Below are 25,064 nucleotides of genomic sequence, written 5' to 3'. Positions count from 1 at the left end.
GGATTTGGGGACCCCTGAACTAAACAGTTGGACTCTCTTTTTGTGTTTGAACACAACAATCATTGCTTTGCATTTGTCTGCGCCTCTTCCGTTACTTCATTCCTACTCTTTACGTCGGCTACAGGCTACATTGGCCATTTTGGTTCAGGTATTCTGCTCTGAGGACAGATTGTATTCAGACTGAGCAATCTCAGAACAAACCCTTGCTCACTCCGATTGGACCACCTCCAAATATGGGTCAGAGGGCAGGTCCTGGTCCCGGACCAGGGTTTGCTTGGGTGCATTCAGATGGAAATAATTATTGGGGAAAACTAAGTCTAGTTCACTTTAAGAAAACCAAATGTGTCCAGTCTGAATACACCCCAAATCACAACTATGGGAATGTTGGAATAAAAACTAAAAATTCAATAAATTTACATTTAAAAAGCTCCACACCTCACAACACAATCATCAAAAATGGTGGTAAAAAAAAGTTTTGTACTGTTAAATATTGCTCAGAATAAAGTCAACACAAAATGTGTGCTTTTATTCACTAGAGATCTTTTTTTATGTTTAACCCTTGTGCCATCTTAGATGACCCCACCCTTACATTGATGTGTTCTCCCTACCATGACAAAGGTGGATAAAGGTGGAAAGATTTCATGTAATCCATGGACACCAGTGAAGATCACAAATCATTGAAGAAAAAAGGTTCAGCGCACTGTCTAGTGGGTCTAGATGACCCAACTCCCAACGTTAAAGTGCCTGGGATAGCACAAGGGTTACACACTCAGATTTGTACGCCCTTGGTAAAGCCAATAATGATGTCATTTTCAGAGTTTGACTTTTATGCCTGTTTACTGTAGAAGGTGTGAAAAAGCATTTTCCTCATCAATTATGTCAAGTTAAAACAAAGCATTTACCGTAAGCTTAAGCTGCTTAAGTGCTTTCCAACTGTGACAAAGTAATATCTCTGATTAATCGCCCTTTAGAGTGTTTTCACACTTTGGCCACTTACATGTGCTCAGGGCATATATGTGCAAGCCTGTGTATAAACATCAGCTCAATTCCTTCCAGCTCATTCATTCACACTCATGATGAGACTGAAATAGACCATTTGGGAACAATGGGTGAACAGTTTGGTGAAAGATGACTTTCATTTTGGCACTTTGTTGTCTGAATGAGACACTCTTGCACAGTCAATTACAGAAGATCAATGCAAAATGAATCTGAGCTTCCAGCTGTTTTCATTTTGATGTTGTTTACTAGGTCGTGATTTGCTTAAACTGAACGCAAAAACTTCATATTCAGTTTGAGACGTTTAATTTTTAAATAATACAGTGTTTTCTTTGTTTAGAATGTCTTGTAGAGTGATAGAAATTGTATTTTTACATCCCTTATAAATCTGAGAAAAAGTTGTTTTTTTTGTAAATGGCATTCAGTCATTGGTCTGAATATCAAATTTGCAACAATTTTTTTTGTGAAAAATTGAAGAAACAGTTGAAGAACTGCTTGAGGGGTTGTTAGGTAAGCAAATGATGCCTTAGTTCAATAAAGTTCCTATTGTCTGTATATGTTAACTGACATCTTAGGTTCTTCTACTATCAGACACGGTTGTGTTTTTTCACATACCTAACATGTTTCGACAGATGTCTTCCGTCTTCGTCAGAGTGGAGACTTCAATATTTAAATAGGTTTTGGATACATTTTAGCAGTTCCTTGTGATCAAAATGCTCACGCTTGTCTCCGCTACTAATCCAACGATGCACGTTTCGGTAATGCTTTCTTTTACAGTACAGTACTTACAGTGTACTTAAGTGATATTTACATGGTACTTATTGTGTAACTACTGGGTACTTTCAGGGTACTTACATGGTACTTTTTAATGGAATTTACCTGGTACTTAAATTGTACTTTTTTGTGTCTAGTCTGTACTTACATGGTACTTACTGTGTATTTATGTGGTACTATTTGGTTCATACCTATGTGGTACATACTGGGTATTTATAATATTCTTATTGGGTATTTACATGTTGTTCAAAGCTGTCTTATGTGGTACTTACCACATGTAGGAACAAGGTAAGTACAAATAAAGTACCTTGAATTTAAGTCTGCACTCGTATGTTTGATAGTATTTACCATGAATTTACCACAGAAACTACCCCTTAAGTACACTGAAACTGGATTGTAAAAGAAAGTCAGCCCTATTTCCACTCAACTACATGGTACTTTCATTACTAAATACTGGGTATGTTCACTTGAATATTATTTGGTACTTTCCCCTTAAGTACAATGTAACTGGACTGTAAAAGAAAGTCAGCCCTATTTCCACTCTATTACATGGTAGTGTCAGTAGTAAATGCTGGGTATGTTCACGTATTACCTTCCTATACAGTGTACATACGCACTTGGTCTTCTGACCTCACCAAATGAGACAATGCTGACTTGTTGGTAAGGTTAAAGTAACTGCATTGTAAAACATATTCTGGCCTGATTACTTCTTGTAACATGTGGCAAATATAAAGAGAAACAAGACAGCAGTGAAAACAAAAATCTTTAATATGATACACTTCTGCAGCATACAAAGTGTCATCACAATGACATTTGTTTTAAGTACAAAACAGTAAAAAGGAGCATTCCAAAGAACACATTATTTTGTCCGTCAAAATTCCTTCAGCAGAGTTTGGTAACGGTGCAGGACTTCTTCAGGGTTTGTAACTGCAAGAAAAATCAAAATACAAGCTCAAATGTACATAAAACGCATAAAGACTTTTATGAAGTACAAAATATATTTTACTTATTTAATCATTTATGTAATGAGTTTGATAAATCTCAGGGTTTGACCCGTACGGGTTCTGAGGAGTTTTGGGTTGTCAGGATCCGTGGAGGGTCGGAGACAGGAGTGGATGCACCTTAAGGTGAGAGTAAGAACGTCTTGGAGTTTGCGTAACCCTCGTACTATCCTAGGCACTTTAACGTTGGGAGTTGGGTCATCTAGACCACACAAGACAGTGCGCTGAACCTTTTTTCTTCAATGATTTGTGATCTTCACTGGTGTCCATGGATTACATGAAATCCTCTTCACCTTTATCCACCTTTTTAATGGTAGGGATAACACGTCAATGTAAGGGTGGGGTCATTGTGACCCCATAAGTTAGCACAAGGGTTAAGGATTGTACAGCCACCGCAATGGATGTCATGAAAAAAAAGTGGTAAATGCATCGTAAAGTATTTGTAAGGACATTGTACATTACACACTTTTTTTTTCTTTTTATGTCCAACTGCTTATCAAAAAGATGAGAGCTGAAAGCCTCTTGTGTTGGACATATTTTAGCCTTATATTAGCCTGACCCTTAACCCTTGTGCTATCTTGTGGGGTCCAGATGACCCCACTCCCTGAAGGCACGTTAACGTTGGGAGAGGGGTCATCTGGACCCCACAAGATAGCACAAGGGTTATGAGATTAATGACAGTATGTTCAACTCAGCTAAGGGGGAAAAATAAAAACTTCTTACTATTTTATATGATCATATGCAAAAAGTTTTACTTAACGTGAGAGAAAAAAATATTTTACACCTTTATCTATTACTGTTGTGTTGTATTGTTTAAAAACTGTGCATATGAATGCTACAATAAGATATTACATTATAATATGACTTATCAGAACCACAAGGATGACATATTCAAACTTGTTAGAGGTTAGAAGGGGCTGATCGTACTAAAATATAAAAAGAAATCTGTTCTTATTGTCTAAATGTCACTTTCACTGATCTGCATATTATCTGTAAAACAGCAAATACTTGATGATGTACATATTAGTCCACCGCTGCGTTGCTGAGCGGGAGACTTTAGCTTAAGCAGTTAGCGTTAGCTTGGAGGGACTGGCTGGCGGACTGGTAATATGTCGCGGACGTGAAGAAAAACAAAAGGTGGGTGGCGACTCACCTCAGTCCTGCCTCTCTTCACCATATTTGGAACGTCTGAGTCAGGCGTTGTTAACCCCATACAAAATGGCGATGCCAATGAACTTCAAGTAGGGGACTGCAGAAGGATCAGAGTTGTTCCGTCCAGTAATATATATGCCATAGGCAAATATACTACAAAAAATGGAAATGACAAAACAAAGTATTTTCCCAGATTAAAGAAATTGTATGCCTGTTATTGCTTTTTACGTTGTGGGGCAGTGAAATGTTGTTCGAGAGAAAGCAGCAAAATCTTTAACGCTTTGTTATAATAACTGTTTATTATTTAACCAACAACTCTTTTATCTTTTTTGTTTTGAAAGCCAGTTGTCATCATATCCTGCCGATATTGTATCGGTTAAAACGCTGCCTGAAAAAGGAAGTAGAGGAAGAAAACCTTAACTTTTTTGTGTGTGGACAGTGGTTTGTTCTTCTAACAGCAATTAGTGTCAATCGGCTGATTCCGCTGCGGGGGAAAAGAGCAGCTTTGTGCCGTTATGGAGCAAAGACCATCCAAAAAATCCGCTTTTCTCCACATCAGAACCAGCTGATTCATCGTGATCAGTCAAAGGTATCTTAATGAGCGTGTGTTATCTAGGGGTCGTCTGCGACATCCCTGGTGTTAAAGGGTTAACCTGTTAACATGGTAGCTCCCCACAGAAATGACCCAGATGGGATTTGTACCTCGTCGTTAGGCAAGAGCGCTAACCACTCTGCCACAGAGCAATAAAATTAATGTAAAAATGGTTTACATCAAGATCTATGGAAAGTTCACCGATTAGACAAAGATATATACGAATCAAGTCTAACCCGTTTACCGCGTATAGAAATCCTGCCATGAAACTGCCTTTTGTTCTCTTTCAGTCTAAAAGAACTAATCTGTTATTAAAGTGTTCTTTGTACAGATGTGAGGCATGAATCTGTCAGGATGTTATAGGTATCAGAAATTGCAGGTGTGGGTCTTTCTGCTGTACTTGAAAAATAGTGTCCTATGTATCACTGCCCACAGTAAAACACAAACACTTTTCTTAACATGGAGTACAAGTCAGCACTCACGGCAAGTCGAGCTGAAAATTGTTTGATTCCAGCGACCAGACGAGCAATCAGCGTCACCCCCCACCTCCACCACCACAAAATACAGGGTTGTGCAGGTTTTCATTAGGAAATAACAGCAACATGAAGTGGTACTAAATTCCCATGAACAAGCCTGGAAAAAACCCCACTAGTCTCTGCGTTTTGAGGAGACGACGCGTCGCTGCTGTTCACTCCTGTGGATGTTATCATTTAAATTAGGACTCAGTCTGACACTCCGCCAGACCAGCGTGCTTCTGCAACTCAGCCGGTAGCAGATTCTCGTGCTACATGAATGATCGCAGCGGGACGGACAGACTGGAAAAACAAAAGTTTAACAAAGTCTGACCGCTGCACGTTCACGCACACACACACAGACTTGGAATGCCATGTTTTTGTGGCGGAAAAGGAATCTGGGTATGCTCAATTGCACATGCAGACAGAGAAACACATGGGTGTCCTGGCATTTTGTTTGATTTGTTGTCTATTGTTGCTAGTTTGATTGGCCAAAGGGTTTCCTTGTGTCAGCAGTGAAACAACAAAGAGCTCCAAAATCAGCAGAATACTTTATATATTTTTCCTGAAAGATAAACTTCAATAAAAACTCTACTTTTAACATGTTCTTGTAGCTTTTTTCTGATGATGGATGGCATATGTAAAGGAAATGAAGCTTACAATTGTATTTCTAAGTATTTATTTGAATTGTTGTGAACCAGGAGCAGACAAAAAAATGTGTGATGTACAAGTTACTACAGCAAGCCACAAGCTTCCTGCTCCTGTTTTTACCACCTGAGGAATGTGGTTAAACTCAAAACAATTTTATCCCCATCTGACATTTAGCTGATCAGCCACGCTTTTATCTCTTCTCTTCTCAACGTCTGCAGTTTGTCCAAAATATCCGTAGCGAGGCTTTTAACCGGAACCAACCGGCCTGTTGAGACTGAATTGCCCAATGTACCTTTTTTTTTTTTTTTTACTTTATGTCTCTCTGTCCATTTATCCATCTGTTTATCTTTTATTTTATGTTTTTGGATTTTTTGTAGGGTTTTGGGGGCCATTTTTATGTCATTAGTTAATTGTTGATTCTGGAGGCCCGTCACATTTAAGGGGACACCCCACCCCCAACCCCGCGGCCAATGCCTATATCACCTGATGTCACCCCTCTGCTTATAGTTTTGCATTTGTCTCCTATTAAATTTAAAATTTTAAGATTTTACCTGTAGTTTTTCTTTTTAGCCTTGCACGGACAAACAGTAAATCAAAACATGATCAGAGTGAGACTTTAAGAAAAAACAAACAAAAAATGCTAGCTCTCTAAGGACAGCTGAAAATCTACACCTAATTCCCTTTCAACTTTTTCTTTGTCTCCACAGTACCTCTGTAAAAATCTGATAAAGATTCTTTACCTCCACCTTCAGCGCATAAATGTCGTTTTTCCTCCTGTATGATATACTATCTGGGTTATTACCAAGCGTGTAGGTGTTGAGATGGAGAAAAATATAAAAGAGAAGCGACAATGAAAAAGCCAGACTGAGAGCGACGGGCGAGAAGTGATGGAGGGAAGCCGGGGTGGGGGGAAAAAAAATTACAGAGGCTTCAGTTGTCCCCAATTCAATCGCGCAAACGTCGAGGAACATTCGGCGGCTTTTTGATCAATTAATCTAGCAGATGGCACAAGCACCATTGGAGGAGATAACGCCGAAACGAGCGAGCAGCAAAGAGGAGAGGAGCAGGTGGAAGGTCTGGAAGTTCTGCCTTTCATGTGAAAGCCGAGATTCTTTTACTTTGAAATGCAGCGACTGATAAGACAGTAGGATATGTGAAAGACAGACAGTTGTGAAGCTATGTGTGTTTTCCTTGCAAGCATGTTTCTGTATATTTCTTCTGATGCGTTTGTAGTTCACTAAAGCCGAGCGGCGTCGGAAAAGACAGAAGAGGCTGTTAGCTGGCGGCTGCTTATAGGAAGCTATCGTCCGGGGATAATCAAAAGAATGAGCTGGGTTCTGTCTCACTTGCAAAGGCTGGGCAGAGCCTGCACCCAACCATACCCCACATCTCTCTCCAACATGCACTCATGAGTGCTATACCGTACAGGTTTGCCCATGTCCACCTCTAAGGGCAGATGTGACTAAATCTTTGTGAATAACTAGATTTTGGCATTAAGGATATCATGACTTACATACGTATATAGCCGTACAGACTTTACCACATGATCAACAATCGTATATTCCATTTTCTTGACCCTCAAGGCCACTGTACAACAAACCTGTGCCTCCCTTAACCCTTGTGCTATCCTAGACACTTTAACATTGGGAGTGGGGTCATCTAGACCCCACTGGACAGTGCTCTGAACTTTTTTCTTTAATGATTTTTCACTGGTCACCTCGACCCCATAGGATAGCACAAGGGTTACGATGTGCCTACTCCTCTCTACGACAGGATAGTCAACATAGAAAGTTAAACTAGTTGAACCAATCATTCAGAAATAATGAGAGACCGGTGAACCCCAAAAGCAGGCGCTTGGAACTGGAGGAAGTGAACGTTTTTTTTTTAGCTCAGACGTAGTAGGCTCTCCTGGCAGCCAGGTGGCAGCAGCATTAGCTGTGGGAAGGAGATGCTGAATAATGTCTTCGACGAAGGAGAGCAGTATGTCTTTGTTGTGGGCACACAACACAAGCAGGTCCGAAGGAGGCATTTCCCCAGCAAAGCATGAGGTGGATTGGAGATGAGGGTCCGTGTGCACCCGCCGACGGGGTGGGTGCAAACTGGGAACGTAGAGACAAGCATAGGTCTAAATAGGGAAGGCAGTCAGCGAGGCGGAGGGGAAGCGCAGAGACAGGCGAGGTCAAATTCAGACAAGAGAGTTGACGAGGAGCCAGAGTGGGACATGACTTAAGGTGTAGAACTGAGGACATAGTAAGGGTGGAAAACCAGATCAAGACTAACCAATAACTGTGGGAGAAGAGCCAGATCAGGGGTGGGCAAACTATGGCCAGGGGGCCTTATGCAGACTGTCAAACTATTTAATATAATATCCTTTTTATGGCCCGCAGCAGCAGTCACTGACTGCAAGGACCGTATTGTTTTTGCAGTTGAAAAGATTTTGGCGCCTTTCAGCGGAAATTTAAACCCCGCCGCATACTCGAAAAAGTGACCAATATGTGCACACACCTAGGATAAATGGAAGATGAATTTTCCACAAAGTCAATCTCGCCCCCCCCCTTAGATATCACGGCAAGCGATCCCGTAAAAAAAATGAATGGGCTAAAAATCGCGTGTGGGGGCCGAAAAAAAAAGGATTTCAAAATACAGTTATGAAACCAAAACCAAGAAAGTTTTGAAATCATTATGAGACGGCCACACGACCTACGGTTTGGCGGCCATTTTGTGGCGAACTCTGAGAATTGGCAATTTTTGTGTTTTTTCCACAATATGGGAAAACAACACTTTTGTGTGAGCTATTTTCACGAAATTGCACACACATGCCGCTGGCTTGAGTCTACAACCACCAAAGAAGTGTAGTTGACCTTTGACCTTCGGAAAAAACCGCCATCTTGCATTGTAGAAAACAGCACCTTCAGTACCAGATGCAAACTTGTCCTAGGGATTTTTATTGATCGTCTTGAAACTTCCCGGGCATCAATGGCAAGTTCGTGTGGACAAAATCTTGGAATTAGAAGTTGTAGATTTTGAACGGCGTGCATGGGGCGAATTCGCAACTGTTGCGATTTTAGGTATCTCGCAGTTTTTTTAATCGGAATGTCGTGAAAATGAGATATGCGACTCCACGCTGAACAAAATGATGCGACATGTGACAAGATTAATGAAAGAATGTGGGCGTGGTAGGCAAAAATCTGTTGCAAAAAAAACTGCTGACTCGGCTAATTACTCATAATGATGTAACAAAGGAATTCCCTTTACCTGCTCGCAAGAGCCTGGAAGTCAATTGTCCAATAACTTAGGAGCCCATGAAATGAAGGTATGGTGTTTAAGAAATACTTTAGTTTTTCACATTTTTATACAATCTTTTTCTTCAACCCATGGAAGAAAAGCTGAAAGTCTGCACTTCAATGGCATCTGAGTTGTTTTATTTAAAATTCACTGTGGTAATGTACAGAAACTAAATTAGAAAGAATGTGTCTCTTTTCAAATATTTATGGTCCTGACTGTATTCTTTTTCCAATAGAGCAAGAAAACAGGGGAACATGATAATAGCATGATCTGTTGGTTGGAAGGGGCCAGACCCTGACACAATCAGGGACTCGGATTTGGTAGTGTTGTAATGGTAGCGTCCATTTCAAAACACGGAAGTGTCAAAAGAAAATTGATCATGGAGTAGAAATTAATAATTCCAGTTTTTGTCCTAAACTGAATTCCATGACACCAAGTCTTGTATATATCAGAATAGAGCTTTAACCCTTGTGCTATCCTAGGCACTTTAACGTTGGGAGTTGGGTCATCTAGACCCACTAGACAGTGCGCTGAACCTTTTTTCTTTAATGATTTGTGATCTTCACTGGTGTCCATGGATTACATGAAATCTTTCCACCTTTATCCACCTTTGTCATGGTAGGAATAACACGTCAAAGTAAGGGTGGGGTCATCTAAGATAGCACAAGGGTTAAACGAATAAAGTCTGGAGCGAGATTCACCAGATTAGCACCACTTCAACATTTCTTAATTTAGACTTTTTTCAACTAAGATTACATGCACTAGTGTCTGGTAGTGACAATCCAGTGTGAAGACCACATGCTACAAGCACATTTGCATGCCCGGTGTGTACATAGCATAAGTGGATTTTTCTTGTGCAACCTGAACGCACACTGTATGTGGTTTGAGTATGTCTGAGTGTTTTATAGAGATTCTCTCAATGAGCTATGAAAGGCAGGACAGCAAAGTCAATGCCAGAGAGGAAGGCGATGCACAAACATCCACCTCTCTTCGTCGCCCTTCATTGCCTATAGCACCTCAGCTCAAGACCGGAACTAATGAGGGTCAGACCAACTTGCAGATGTATCTTCTTTTACACCCTTTGCATGGGCAGAAAGAAGAATCTAAAGCAAAGTAAAAGGCAGTGGATTGACCAAATGCTGTTTTATCTCCTAAATAAATTGCCTTGTAGACAAAAGAACTCGACACGTGGGGTTAGAAAACAAGAGGAGCTAGATGAGGAGCGTTCGCCCTGCATGTCAGTTCTTCCTCCCGCCGACGCATCTTCTCTAATCGATGAATATTGAGTGGCTCCCGCCACCAGCGTTTTAGAGGGAGGGAGCACCCACCATCGCTCATTTCTAATATTGATATTTTCTTGCCGTATATTTTTTTTTACCCCCTCTCTGTTCTGTCTTCCTTCCGTCACGCTCCTGAAGCCTCAGTCAGCAGAGTTAAAACTTTCTCTGCTCTAATAACTGTCTTCTAAGTTTCCAACTGTAATGACTGCAGGTGTTTTGCTCGGCTGATTTTTTTTTTGTTTTTTTTTTTAACCACGCTCTTTGCTAATAAAAAAGGTTGCAGAGCGCCGTGTTGCTTACCACTATTTACTTTCCCTGTATTTGTTTTTCCTGGCGTTTTACATTCTCTCAGAGGAAGCGCAGCAGCCCTGAGGCACCATGTTGATGCAGGTATGTTTCAAAAGAAAAGAAAAAGAATCCTTGCACAATGTTAGAATTACATAATGCAGCTTTACACCAACAAACGTATGTGTTTACATGCATATGAATGTAAAGCATCCTAGCCATTATCTGTAGTGCTTAAGACAACTTCACAGTCTTTGATGTAATTCATCGCTAAAGGTATAGTCACATCCCCGATCATAGAGAGGAGTGGCTGTCAGGGCCCAGCAGTGTCTTGCAGGTCCCTTAACCCTTGTGCTATCTTAGATGAGCCCACCCTTACTTTGACGTGTTCTCCCTACCATGACAAAGGTGGATAAAGGTGGAAAGATTTCATGTAATCTATGGACACCAGTATAGATCACAAATCATTGAGGAAAAAATTTTCAGCGCACTGTCTAGTGGGTCTAGATGACCCAACTCCCAATGGTAAAGTGCCTGTATAGCACAAGGGTTACGGCTGGTTGAAAACTTATGATTGTTGTGCGTGTGCTAAGCCAGTCGTGAAGTAATCGCAATGCAAAGTGTACAACGCGCATGTGTCGTGCATTCAAGAACATGTTCAACGTGTTCCAGCAAATGCTGTTTACGCTGGACTGTCGCCACCCCATACTAGCGCCTGTACTCACAGCCAGAAGAGTCTTGGTGCGAAATGTCCAAGCGTGAAAAACGTTCTTATCACGATACAAACAACAATTATTCCATGATCATTTTTCAAATGGTTGGTATTTCCGTGTTGTGAAAAGGACGCCATCTATATGTCACTATCCAATCTAAGTCCCTGATTGGTCAAAGTTGAACCTGGTTTAACTTTTAAAACACAGTCAATGGCTCAGCGTTTCGTACGTAAACCTCAAACCTGACTTTAAAACTGAATGCGAGTGTTTAAACCCTGAAATGCGCTCATACCCATGTTTGGATGAACTTTTCATTGGTAGTGGACACTTGAACCCACGTTGCGAGGTTGGTGTGTGCCTAGCATCAAATGTTTGTGTGACGAAGTAGCGTCACAGGTTACAGGACAGCGCCTGAAAACCAGCCTAAATTGTTTGTTTCATCCATTTTCTCCCAGCCCAGTAGCAGTTTTTAGTTTCACTGAACACATGCACACACCCAGGCAAACCAATCACTCACATTTCATATTTTGTTTAATGCTAAGGGTGCACAATTGCTTTTAAACTTAATCCCTATTCACCATTTAAGTTTTCTCCACAAACAGCCAAACCAGAGCATTGTGCACATCAGCATACATTTCCACAGGAAACAGGAAGTGACTTCACATGTCAGGTTTTTTTTTTTTTGCTTTGTTCCCCTTTCTGTCTAATTGATTTTGTTTCAAACCTATATCTGTATTTCAATTGTTACTATCTTTTTCTTTGTGAAATATCTGGAATATTAGAGTTATTTCTAAGAATCCTCCAGGAATTTGTTTTAAGGAAGTGTTTGGTTAATTGGCCTGTGGAAGGAAACCTTTTCCCAGTTGACAGAGAGCAGTCTTGGTTGCACTGGTGGCAACCGGCTCTCCCAGAATCAGTTGAATTTATTCTTTGATTAGTGTTTTAGGATCAATAAAATACCATTGGTTGAAATTTGGAGTCTGCTGGCTTGGTCCTATTTTCGAGTGATTTATTTCCTTACTGCTAAGAAGAACCCCGTCACAGGTTGTCGCTTCCTTTAATTGAAATAAGTTAATACGTTAATACCAAATCCGAGACCCAGTTTGCTCAAAGTTCAACCTGGTTTAACTTTTAACATGCATTTAGTGATCATGAGTTTTGTATGTAGAAACTTGCATAACTACGCGTGAATGCGATTTTTGAACACGGAAGCCAGAAATATGCATTAACATAGAGTTTTCATTGGAAGTGGCCACTCGAAAACACGTTGCTGAGGTTGGTGTTATTGTAGCTTTACAGCTTAACTTAGACTATGATCACATCTACCAAAATGCCACGTCACGGCAATCTAAATGTTTGTTTTTCAGCTAACCTGGCTGGTAGTCACCAAGGTTTAAGAAAAAGTTCAGATTAAATGTCGACCGGATGATTTTTTATTACATCTGTCAGTGGCCGCCTGGGCACATTTAGAGGTCGGGCAGTTGCAGTCAAGTGACAGGCGGGCGGCAGTCACTTGCAGGAAATGTAGCTGCAAAATAATTGACTGATAGGAGGGTGTCCTAGATCCCCACAATCCTCGCATTTCAGACTGCCACCCCCCTGCCCGCATGGTGCTGTTTCACTGCCATCACCGTCTGATTGTTAGACGAGGGCTGTTGAGATGGGCAGGGGGTCGGTTGTTGACCAGACATCAGTCAGGCGATCCTGGGGACTGTGAGTCCAAATGGGGAGATGAAATAAATGCACCACAGCCACTCTGAGTCCTACGTCTAGACAACTTGCGGTTGATGCTGAGAAGAATACGCAGAAAACAGAACATTGGGAGGCATGTTGTCTAAAAATTAGTATATTTGTAAATTGACATGATTATAATGTGTGCTCAAAATCTGAGTTGCAAATGACTAGTGGTGCTGAATGGCCAGATATAAATACCCCAGGCACTTCATATGGACGGCTATGTCTACATTCATGACCACACAAACGATATACAAAAAGAGATCTTTAAGATTCTGCTCATGCCTCCCCATTGCACGGTGGCAGTTGTATATGTGTCCGTAGAATTATAGGGATTTCTGGAGTCAACGCAGTGGAGTCCCCTAGTCAGAAGTCACATTTTTCGTTTTCCAGGGCTAAATGTAGGACAGCAGTCCACATGATTTTATGTGTAGAAAGTAACATACTTTGCAATCTTATGGAGTCTAACGTGTCCGTCTTTACATTGGAGTTTAGTTCAATTCTCGTTGTAAACCATGTAAACCTCTGAATCTGCTTTGGTTGGACTGCAAAAAGCACATGTTTCTGTACGATAACCTCTAAAGGAAAAATGCTATATAGAAGCCTAACTTGGGTGGAAAAAGTGCTTTCCTGTATCACTGTAAACCATTTATATGCCAGCCACACACACACACACACACAGTCCAGCAACATTGAGCTGCACCAGACAGAACATGTAGCACTGGTTAATAGACCAATTTATTCCAGAATATTACTCATTAATTTGCATAATTATTCAGACATTTGTTCGCGGCAGAGTACACTGATTGATAGAAATTTAATTATGACACCTCTTAGTTATTAAACGTAATCAGGCTAAGCCACTTATCTTTAATACTTACCTTTAGCAAGTACAAGAGCCGGAAGAAATTACCGGCAAGCAGCAGCTTCCAACTTAAATCACTTCTCCCTAACACATTATCCTCCACCGAACATTGTTTCGTATTTGACCACAACATGATGATTTCCCCCCAATCAAAGGAGCATGCATTAGGAATGTATGAATACTTAGACTTATTTTTTCCATTGAAAGAGGAAATACTTAAGAAAAATTCCATTAGTACCAAAACAAATACAAAAAAAAGGTTCAGGGTCTTTTGTAAGATCTCACCAACTGCACTTTGTTGCAAATATAGGGTGAGGAATCTGTCAGAGACGTATTAATAAAGACAAAGTTGTGCACGAGTTGCAGAAAAATATGAACGCACCATTTAGTTTTACGTTTAACATGTCTGCTGTGAATACGATTTGTCTTTGTCTTAAATACGAAATTTTCCCCTCTAAGCAAACTGTGAAAATACCTCAAGGCACAGATGAGTCCTGAAACAGTCATTGTTCAAATTTCACATGTGTGTTGATGCTCATTTATTAAAATAAAATAAAATACAACCTTTTAGAATGTTATTGATCCCATAAAGGGGCAATTATTTTCTTACCCTAGCTATGTTGAAAACTGAATAAAACACACAAACAGCACTTGGTCGTCTGTAGGGGGTGGGGTTACTTGTGGTCGGCGGGGGTCGTCTGATGGGTCCAGCGTTAAGGCGCCTGGGAAACAGAGCTCCCGCTGGGGGGGGGGGGGCAGGTTGCCTTTGAGCTGGGGCTCTGATCTGCAACTTGGGAATGGTATCTAGCCTCGCTCTTCCCTGGCTGTGTGGTCTTGGGGGGCTGGTGATGGGGGGGCTGGTGCACTTTGCCACACTGCGTGGCTTGACCTGGTGCGTTGTGCTCGGGTGGGAGTAGGGGGACGGGGTTCCAGGGACATCAATCTATGTCGGAGCATGACCAGTACACCTAACACCTCACCAAGAAGCCTGGGAGTTGGTAGCGGGGAGGGTGGGGCAAAAGAAAATAAATAAACAAATAATATATAATAAATTAATAGACAACCCCCCAGCCCCCCCCCACCACCACCCATCAGGCTTTGTTTGCATTAGACACGTAGGGATCATTGGTGGAAGCAAATTTAATTGCATCCCCTCTTAGTACATACACTATACACTACACACTAAACACCAACATGCACAAATACACCCACGCAGGGCCCTGTGGTGGACACGTTTGGGCGATAAGATTTTGCTGCTTAAAATGGAAGAGTCTGTATTGCCCGGTCCACCAATTTTAATTGCACCTCTTTAACACACACACACACACACACACACACACGCACACACACAAGGAGTGTTAGGGTTCTGTGGTTTTTCTTCATGTTCTGAAACAGTCACACTGTTTTCCAGCCCATCATGATCCACATTTGTCGTCATACTGGTTAATTGCCCTCAGCTTATTTAAGTGTCTGGTTTTCAGCTCATCCTTGTGAGGTCATCTGCTCTGTTGTGTCCCCTTTTTGTTGCTCCGTGAGTTTTTGGCTTTTTCAGTTTGTTTATTACATGTTTTATTTTCTGCCACCAAGGCTGGTCTCCTGCATTTTGGGTCCTCCGCCACCAGTTCCTGGCAACGATAGGGGGGTGGTCACGTTGTTTCCTGTCTCCCGCCCCCCAGACTTGGGGGATGGTCCGGCGTCTGCTACCGGGGTGTTTGGTGGCGTGTGGCGGGGTCCCGCCGAGAAAGGATGCAGAGGAGCCAAGGTGAGGAGGATCTGTCTTTATTTCCGACACTGTGAGCACCGCGCAGGGCCACGCAGCACATAGCACTCTGTCACTCCTCTCTCATTACACCACCTGCAGTGCTCCCTCTTAAATGGGACGCCACGCCCACGGGGCGTTGCTCTCCATTCCATCCAGGTGGCACCACAGGTAGTAATCATTAAATGAAAAATACATCAACACACAAACAATAAAACACGGCGTGGCCCCCCCTCGTCATCTGACGGTGCCACACCGTCACACCATCCCCCTCCTCTGAGAGATCGACGGTCTGCGGCGATCCAGTCCAGCCCTCCGCCGCCGCGCAAGCCCACGCTGAACCACCAACCCGTTCCGCAGGCGCCACTCGCCTAATGTAGAGGCCCTGCCCGGTTGGTCTACAGGCATCAGCGGGACTGTCCTCCGGCACGTGCTCCTCCACCCACGTCCTCGCGTCGGATGGATGCACAGGCTGCGGCTGCTCCACGACAGCGACCCCTCCGATCCGCTCCTCGGTGCGCCGCTCCAGTTGTTCCCAGCCCCGGCTAAGGCCCTTCCTTTGGCCACACGCCCCCGCTGGTCTCCTCCCGGACGGCACCTCAGCCAATCGGAGCCGCCGACAGCAGGTTACAGGCGAGTTGTGACGCCTCTCCCGGAGCACTCCCCTGACGGCCCGGTAGACGTCAGTCCGCCCCTGCTGTCCGCGTGGTCCGCCGCTCGCCATGGGCGCCGAGTTGGACGCCGTAGTGTTTCTTTCCGGGCCCCTGGCCAGGCCTGACGCTCCGACGAGGCGACCCGGATCCACCCCCTCTTCCTCAGAGGATGGAGTGCCTGGAGGAGGCGCTGAGCTGCCGGGGAATCGTCGTCCCCACCACGCCACTGCGTCCTCACCTTTTTGTGGCCCCTCTGCGATCCCACTTCTGACACCATATGTGGCGGGGTCCCGCCGAGAAAGGATGCAGAGGAGCCAAGGTGAGGAGGATCTGTCTTTATTTCCGACACTGTGAGCACCGCGCAGGGCCACGCAGCACATAGCACTCTGTCACTCCTCTCTCATTACACCACCTGCAGTGCTCCCTCTTAAATGGGACGCCACGCCCACGGGGCGTTGCTCTCCATTCCATCCAGGTGGCACCACAGGTAGTAATCATTAAATGAAAAATACATCAACACACAAACAATAAAACACGGCGTGGCCCCCCCTCGTCATCTGACGGTGCCACACCGTCACATGGCGTCATGGGGGTTCCTGCGTCCCTGACCTTGCGTTTCTTTTCCACGCAAAGAGGGAGTCTACAACATCTGAGTGGGGTGGACCGTAAAAAGAAATGCAACTTATACTCAAAGGAAAACAGTACACTCTGCTCTTAATGGTACATTTGCTGAACTTACCTCATACTCCCTGAACAGGTGTGCTGGGTGGGTCCTCCTAAAGGTTTATGCACATGAGTTTTCTTAGAACCTCAGTGTCCTCAGTCCAAAAAGAGGCTGTTACTTTCTAAATTGATTTGAGACTTTTGGAAACTGTCCAAATTTATTAACCCGCTCTGGAGGCTCTGAATCCCGAAGGACGATCCGCCTTCAACGGAGAGGATCTCCCCTGCATTTTCCGACCACCCTTAGAAAGAAAAAAAGTAATCGGAGGAAAGGCTCAACACATGATACATTTACAAAGAAAGACGGTATACAGAAAGAGTTTTCAAAGTTTTAATATTATATCTGAGTGTTTTGGCTTTGCCATAATGTTTTTCATGTGCACTTCCCCTTTAAGACGGGCTGTTGTCCTATGCTAAGTGTTTTGTGTGCACTGCCCCTTTAAGAGGTGCATTAGCTTGCTCCGCTCAGAGCACGAGGAGCAGAGCAGAGTCAAAGCCACGCCAGTGAGACTTTGAGACGACAAGTTGCTGTGTTTTGGTGATGTTCTAAGTTTAAGAAGGCATTCCCTGTAGGTGTATATTTTTTTTTAATAAACAGATTTATTTTGGAGTTGTATTTTTATAACATTTTGATTATGTCCTGTATACATTACAGTTTCACACCTGCCATATAAAACGGAAAAAAACCCATCTCGGCGTCTGTGATTCCTTGTGTGGAGGTGTTTGACTGACTGGATAGTGGGAAAGGCTCTGTGCACTGAAACCATGGAAGTCTTCCTCCTCAGTGTCGGATTGGAATAGCGTCAGATATTCTTGGCCACACACTCTCTCAGTGTCTCCTTTGTTGTAGCTGTCAGTGTCACTCTCCTCCTGAGGTAAATTCTCTCCTGAACTTACGCTGTCCTATCTGTCACGCAGCAGACCGGCCGTTGGTGATGGTGGATTTTTTCATACTGCTTTTAACGATTCCTTTTAACTTGAAAGCTGCGTCACATGCATTTCTTCTTGCTTTTTCCATGATGAGGGTCTGTTCGTGTTATTCATTCACAAAGCAGAAATTTACATTAAACTTGCGTCTTCCTCAACACATATACCGTATTCCCCTGTCTCACTGTTACCCTTTCTGCTCGAGCGCCCCTAGCGGCCGTTAGAAAACATGCATTTAAAAAAGAGAAACAAATGCATAGTAGCGTCTTGTAATCCGGAAATTACGGTATTTAAATTATTACCTTGTAAAAATTGAATGTCTTTTATAAAATAAAATATAAATATATAAAAAAATAATAAATAAAAATTAAAGTAAAACAATAATTAGACATTGTTATTTACATTTAGTGGCTCACCTGTCTGAATAGTTGTAAGGATGATTAATTGGTGTGCATTATTTTTTTTGTTATTGTGAGATTGAAAAATATTTACACTGGGTCCCTTAACATACAAGATTTAAAGAGTTTATTACTTTTTTGGGAATATTTTTAATGTTCCTTTTTAAGGTGTTTGTATTGAACTGATATGATGACATAATAAATGCACCTCAAAACAGACAAATTTGACAAAGGCAAGAGGTGCTCATTACGTCGACCGCGATCGACCGGTCGATCTTCAAGATCTTCAATCTTCTGTTTTATATATCCTAACAGAACCTTGTTCTCACATCTAGTCTATTTCATACTTCCATATTGCCAAGCGATGGGAACATCAAGAAGAAGGAACCTGGAGAAATACCAGGGACTCAGAGAAGAACTGGAGAAAACTTGGAAAGTGAAGGTGACAGTGGGCACCACTGTGGTAATTGGAGCTGGAGGAGTGGCTACAACAGATACCTGGAAAGACCTCAGACATCTCAGTCCAGAAAAGCACAGTGCTAGGAACAGCTAAGATACTGCAGGACCCTCAAGCTCCCAGGCCTCTGGTAGAGACCCGCGGAGGGTGAGAGGGGCGAAGTATATGTATAAATATATAGAGGTAGATCCTTTGGAACTTGTCATCTTAAAAGTAGCTCACATGACAAAAAAGTGTGGACACCCCTGCCTTAGGGTATAATAATGATAACCAACCAATCAACCCTTGCCTTCTCCATATTTTCCAGGATGTGCTTCAGAGGAGGAGTGATTGTAGCCACCCAATCACTCCTCCTCGTGTTTTTGAATAATTTCATTTTATATGTGTAAATGTCCAGCTGGGAGAGGAATCTGGATTGACGCAGCATGGTGGTTATCCTTCTAAATTCAGCATTTATCTGAAAGCCCACAAAGAAAAACCTGAATTCTGACAACTGCAAAAAATGTCAAGGGGACTAAACCGTAGCAGTTACATGTTTCCTTAGTATTGATAATTAGAGGATAAATGCCATAGTATCACAAACCTCACTCATGTGAAAGAATGCAGACCATGTTGTCTAGTTTCCTTTAAATTATAACCCTATTTGTCCTCGTCACATCATCAAGATGTTCAACTCTCAGTCTTTCCAGGCTTGTGTCGGATTCTCCCATAGGATGTGGGGGCCAATAATTAACTTCTGACCGTCGAGGTTTCTTTGTGGAAGCTGCAGGACTTGTTTTCCCCTCTGGCTTGTTCTTCAGGGAATTGATAGTCACTTCAGTACATCCAAGTTTTCTCAGATGAGTGCGGTACATGGCAAGCGTATTGTCCAAACTGGCCTTCCATCCACCATGTCCAGTGAAAGAACCTCTTTTACTCAAGCAAGGATGCTGCGAGACAAGTGCCTTTGCCACAGTGTTGAATTCTTTGCCACAGCAGTAAAGTTTGTATTTGATGATTTCTTTCACTAGGGTTTCTAGAATATTTGATTTAAGTTTTGGATCAGGAATGAGTGCAGTGCCATCCTTTTTGTATGTAGCACTGCCTCTTTGAGGTTTCAGCTCCGAATCATAAGAAAACTGAGGCACGGGCACATTGACTGGCCTCATTGCTCTTGAGCTTGAAGAATCCAAATAAGACAGAATATGTGTGTCAACGGACCCAGAGGACACAGACAATGAAAGAGGTGAAAGTGGAGGCTGAACCACCGAATGACAGAGAGAAGTTTCACCACACTGGCCATTACTTCAACGGTCCCCTTATCACTGAGTTCTTCCACTCTTGTAAGGTTTGTACATGCATTCCCAAAATGCTCGTCCATAAACTGAAGTCTGAAGGTGTGATTACTTTTTCTATTATGCAAATCAGAAAGAGAATGCAAAAGTAAGCAAATTCATTTGCCATCTATCCTCCATTGTAACAATTTCAATGAATCTGCATGTTCAAATCTTCCCCCTAATGTAGATATGCCTTTTTAGTGTTACCGTGTTACCATTTTCTTCCAACCCAGTAATCACTCAGGGGATAGGTATCAATCAGTTCTTTAAGTGCAACAAGTTTCATGGTCTATGATAATTGATCAAGTGCAAATGCTCTGTATGTTTATGCTGTATATGAATGCACCTCATATATACACCCCACGAACCTCTATATTGTTATAGATGTATGTGACCCCGTGATGTTTTTATGACAGTGAGTTAACAGGGGAAATTTCTTATTCAAGACAAGCAAGATTCATATTCAAAACAGACATGTAAAACTGAATGCTTTCATATTTTAGATTTAAATTGAGCACTAAGTATTCATTTGTGCACAATTTGTTTTTATGCAAACGTTCGTTATTGACAGTTATCTTACCCGTATAAATACCACATCAATAATTATTATTTCAGCATTTGTAGGCAATTATTATTATTTTAGGATCCAAAGGTCAAAATGAAACTGCAATTTGGTAAGTCGGTCTAAAATTGACTGTAACCCTTGTGCTTTCCTAGGCACGTTAACATTGGGAGTTGGGTCATCTAGACCCACTAGACAGTGAGCTGAACCCTTTTTCTTCAATGATTTGTGATCTTCACTGGTGACCATGGATTACATCAAATCCTCTTCACCTTTATCCACCTTTGTCATGGTTGGGAGAACACGTCAATGTATATTGTGCTACCCTATATACACAGGATAGCACAAAACCGTTGAAATACCGTCACTCTTCGACCGGTAATGCGTCTTTTCATATCTGTTTTGCAGATACATGCAACACTTTACATTAGTTTCTACAACAGAATCAGCTGATTCACATTGATCGCGTGAAAACATCAGTAAAGTGTTGCAAATCAGAACAAGGCTGCTTTTCTTGGCTTTAGAAAATGCTGGAATTACATTAATTGCGCAAACAGTTAAAGAGTTACAATAGTCGAAGGAATGTCAACACTGGAGCTAAAAGTCCAGGGTAAAAATGGTTAAGTAAAAAAATGATGCTATGACTGCAAATTGCAACCATCAATGATGGCACTTTAACCTGTAAAAATATTTGCTGATTAGGTAAAGTTGCTAAAGGAATGCCTAAAATTTTGACAGCTCCCTATAGTTTGGTTTTCTTTCGCGCTGAACTTTTGAGACTGTCTGTAAATGGCGCATGGTTCCGACAATTGCAATCTGGTGAAATTGTTTCCTCCTTGACTTTAGCATAATATTTAATGCCAGAAACCGTGGTTGTGCCAGATCTCTTATTTAATTTGACAGATGCTTGATGAATCTTTTAACCCTACAATGGCCTTACTGGATGTGTTCCAGCATTTGTCAGGCTTGATTTTTCCACCAAATCCCTTTTTTTTTTCTTTTGTTTTTTTTGAAGAGTAGAGTTCTTTAATGCCATATCTCCTAAAAAAAAAAAAAAAAGAAGGAAAGAAAAAACAGAAGAAAATTCCACCTATAGGTGAAGCCTTAGTCGTAGCTTTTCTGTATTCTGTATTTGGGGGATTAAAATAATGAAAAATCTTGCATGCTGTATATAAGTGTTTACCACAATCTGTCGCCTGCAGCGTGCCAGAAGAACAAAAGGTACATGAACATGTTTCCCCTGTGGACCCACAGAGGGGTCTACAACCTTGATATTTCCTGTAGGATACCTGTGTACATCACTGTGCAAGGAGCTGCTGAGTGCTGTTCATGTGATAAGTGTGTGAAATTGGACAACCAGAGCAGAGTTGTTTGTGTGGGCATCCAAGGGTGTCCTACGGGCACTTACTCATCTTACTCATTGTGTGTTCGGCATTGGCGCGTGGCCACCAAGGGACCTCACCTTACACTCAAAAAAATGTCTCATTGGATGAACTCAATTTAATTGTGGGCAGGATTTCCATCCAATAAATATGAGTAGCCCCACCTCAAAGAAATATTTTCCATGTAATGAAATATAATTGAGTTAGACGAAGTCAATTTTATCAAGAATGGCAAGGCAAAAAACAGTTATCTGAGACCAGTCTTTAGCCGGTTTTGGACATAGAACCTCTGCATGCCAATCCTGCTGACTGACCCACTGAGCTAACACCTTTGTGGCATCATTATGCCGCCAGTATAAACACATAGAATAATTTTTTCTATAAATGAGGTTCATCGTGTATCGTATTATTGGGAGAAGCCGAGTTGAAACGATTCCAAGCCACAGTACGTTTTTTACGTGGAAAAACATGAACGAAAGTTTTCTGTCTTCGAAAAGTCGAAGGATGTGAAGGACCAAAAGTCATAGCAGGCATTAGACGAAAGAGCTGAACATTTTAATAGCTGAATGGTTAAAATAGGTGAAATATTGTAGCTGTAAAACAGCACAAGATACTATAAGAAGAATAAATAAAGAGAAAAAGGAAAACAGCATTCAACCGGCACACAGCACGCCCCTTACTTGAACTCAATTATTTTGGATTACTGGAGTTTATAGGTGAAACTATTAATACATTTTGTGTTAGGTTAATTAAATGTAGACACATTATTTTAAAATAAATATATTTAAGTAAAACAAACAGAATTTAATTGTGTTACATGAAAGGGTGACTTGAATCATTAGTATACTAATGATGCTTTCCAACATGTTTTCCAACCACCCTCCCATTGAAGCTCCTTATTGGTTAAACACACCTGATCCAGGTAATCAGAAGCAGATAAGGCAGGGTTTCTGGAAAACCAGCAGGAGGCTGACCCTCGAGACCTATAGTTGGACATCCCTGGAAGAGTGTGGCATAAGGGAACCGTACAGCAGCACCACCCATACGTCAACTTACATGAGCTTGACAGGTACTTCGCAGTTGTTACAGAATCCAGGCGTTTTGTGTGTGTATTTTTGTATGTTTATCCTTTGCAGAGGCCTACTCCACCACGCCGCCTGACTCCACCTCTTGATGGAGATGATTGCAGCCTCCTTCCTTCCTCCAATCCCAAGGCTGGGCAGGCAAAATAGAAGCTTTAGCAGCCCCACCTCCAGGGTGTGAGGGATCCGTTCTCTCAGCCTGCCCCTGCTGTCGGACTTGGCTTTTAGGAGCCTGTGGAAAAGGCCCGGTTTTCCCTTTGTTGTGGTCTTCTTTTCATGTATGGTTTTGTCTTAGTACTGTCGCTCTGGTTTAATTTTCACTTTAGGTTCAGTGGATAGTTGTGTTATTTCTCTTATGTTGTATTTTTGGCGGATGCCTTCAGTTTGTTCCCTTTACTAAACCTCATCTGTAATCCCATGGTGTTCACTCTCGCACCTGTCCATCTAATAAATGGTTGCACTGTCAGTCTACACCCAACCGGCTTGAATATTTTGTCTTTATGTCGACTGTTTTCTCCTTCCCCCTGGGGTGCGATGTAACAATGGTAAACTTACGAACGTCCTTTGAGGTGGCAACACAAACCTCAAGGTAGCTGTGGTACACACTTGCACTACCCCTAAGGATCCGGCGACTCCTCAATAAGACCCTCTATGGATGCGGACAACCAAAAAACCCACTGCACATGTACGGGTCAAGCTAACATCACCCAGATTGTCATCGAGGTGATTTAGTTCAGTCACCTCAGTTAGTGTTGTTACTGCTCCAGTCTTCAAATTTCCCTGTCAATTAATATCCTATGTTTTAATTTAATTAGGTCATAAAGCCAAGTCAATTTAATAAATCAGATTTTCTCATCTTGCCTCAGTAATTTCTTTTTTTTTAGGACTCTACAAACCGGGCATTCGTCCCCAGCGTTAGCCGCCTGCCGGGGTCTCATTGGATCCAAGTTAATAAAGATTTTAAACTAATCAAATACAAAGATTGAAATCATTAACCCGAGTGACTCAGGTGGCTTAAGCATGATGTTTTATAATAAAAACAGCTGCCATGTAAATGAGAGAACTTTAAAGTTAATATTGTGGAAATAAAGAACAGACAATCCTGGTGAATAGAGGATTTTGTCCTCAAGAGTTTGCACTTGTTACACACAGTTATCTGGAGTTATTGCAAAGGGTCACGGAGGCCCTTCCCCACTGTTTAATTTGTGTGGAGTGTGTGTGGCCAGTGTACAGACTTGTCCTTCTTGTTGAAAAAGTTTCTTCAACATTCTGCTTTGCACGCTAAGGGCTCCAGAGAAGTTTTTAGCACATGGTCAGACATCTTTATTGCTTTGTTCTGTGTCGTTGAGCCAGTGGTTTAGGTTATACCGTCCCAACAGAGGGTACAAAGAAATCTCCACTCGAAAAGCCTGTCTGCTGTTCTCCCAGCATATTATGTATCTTATATTAAAGATATATTAAAGATTGTTCGACTGATCGTTCCCAAAAAGCAGCGGCCGGATAGCTCAGAATGTTGTGGAGAAACTCATCGGTAAACCTGAACAAAAAATGGCGAGCACTACTGACGCCGTCTACTTCAGAGCCAGATTTCAGCTCAGACAAGGAGAAAACAAAGACGAGTGGAGCAGAGACTTTGTGCCCACCCCCCAGCGTATTTTCTAGGTCAAGAATCTTTTTCAATATGTATTTTTTTTCCTCTGTCATGTCTGCCTATTTAGAAAAATTCACTCTGGTTTGTGTTTCACATGTGTAGCAGTAACTCAAGTAAAATGCTGAACTGCCAACACATTTATGGCTAATATATTCACTTTTTGTATAATATAAACATTTTTCCTTTTCTGTCCTCTTTTGACATTCCTCTGGAGCACCAAAGCCTACAGCTGCGTTGCTGATATGCAGCCGAGTTTTCCAAAGCCCCACTACTGTCAGAAGTGTGACTACAAACCTGCAGTAAAATGAAATAGA

At 42.0% G+C, this 25,064-nt stretch overlaps 1 long non-coding RNA gene across 3 annotated transcripts in view; it reads left to right on the top strand.

Annotated features, from left to right (window-relative positions):
* The window catches only part of LOC110017087 (uncharacterized), a 42,243-nt gene extending 18,666 nt beyond the window's left edge, over positions 1 to 23,577 (top strand). For 2 of the 3 annotated variants that reach the window (XR_013651132.1, XR_013651131.1), the window contains exons 2-3: positions 15,428 to 23,086; positions 23,154 to 23,577. This is a non-coding gene — a long non-coding RNA (uncharacterized LOC110017087). The remainder of the gene's footprint in view (positions 1 to 15,427; positions 23,087 to 23,153) is intronic. The other variant, XR_002292399.3, reaches the window with a different exon arrangement.
* The last annotated feature ends 1,487 nt before the right edge of the window (positions 23,578 to 25,064 follow it).

The sequence above is a fragment of the Oryzias latipes genome, chromosome 18 (genome assembly GCF_053564925.1).
Source record: "Oryzias latipes strain Hd-rR chromosome 18, Olatipes_Hd-rR_3.1".
Taxonomy (NCBI): domain Eukaryota; kingdom Metazoa; phylum Chordata; class Actinopteri; order Beloniformes; family Adrianichthyidae; genus Oryzias; species Oryzias latipes.
Note: the sequence above shows the minus strand (reverse complement) of the source record. Positions and strands in the feature narration are given on the sequence as shown.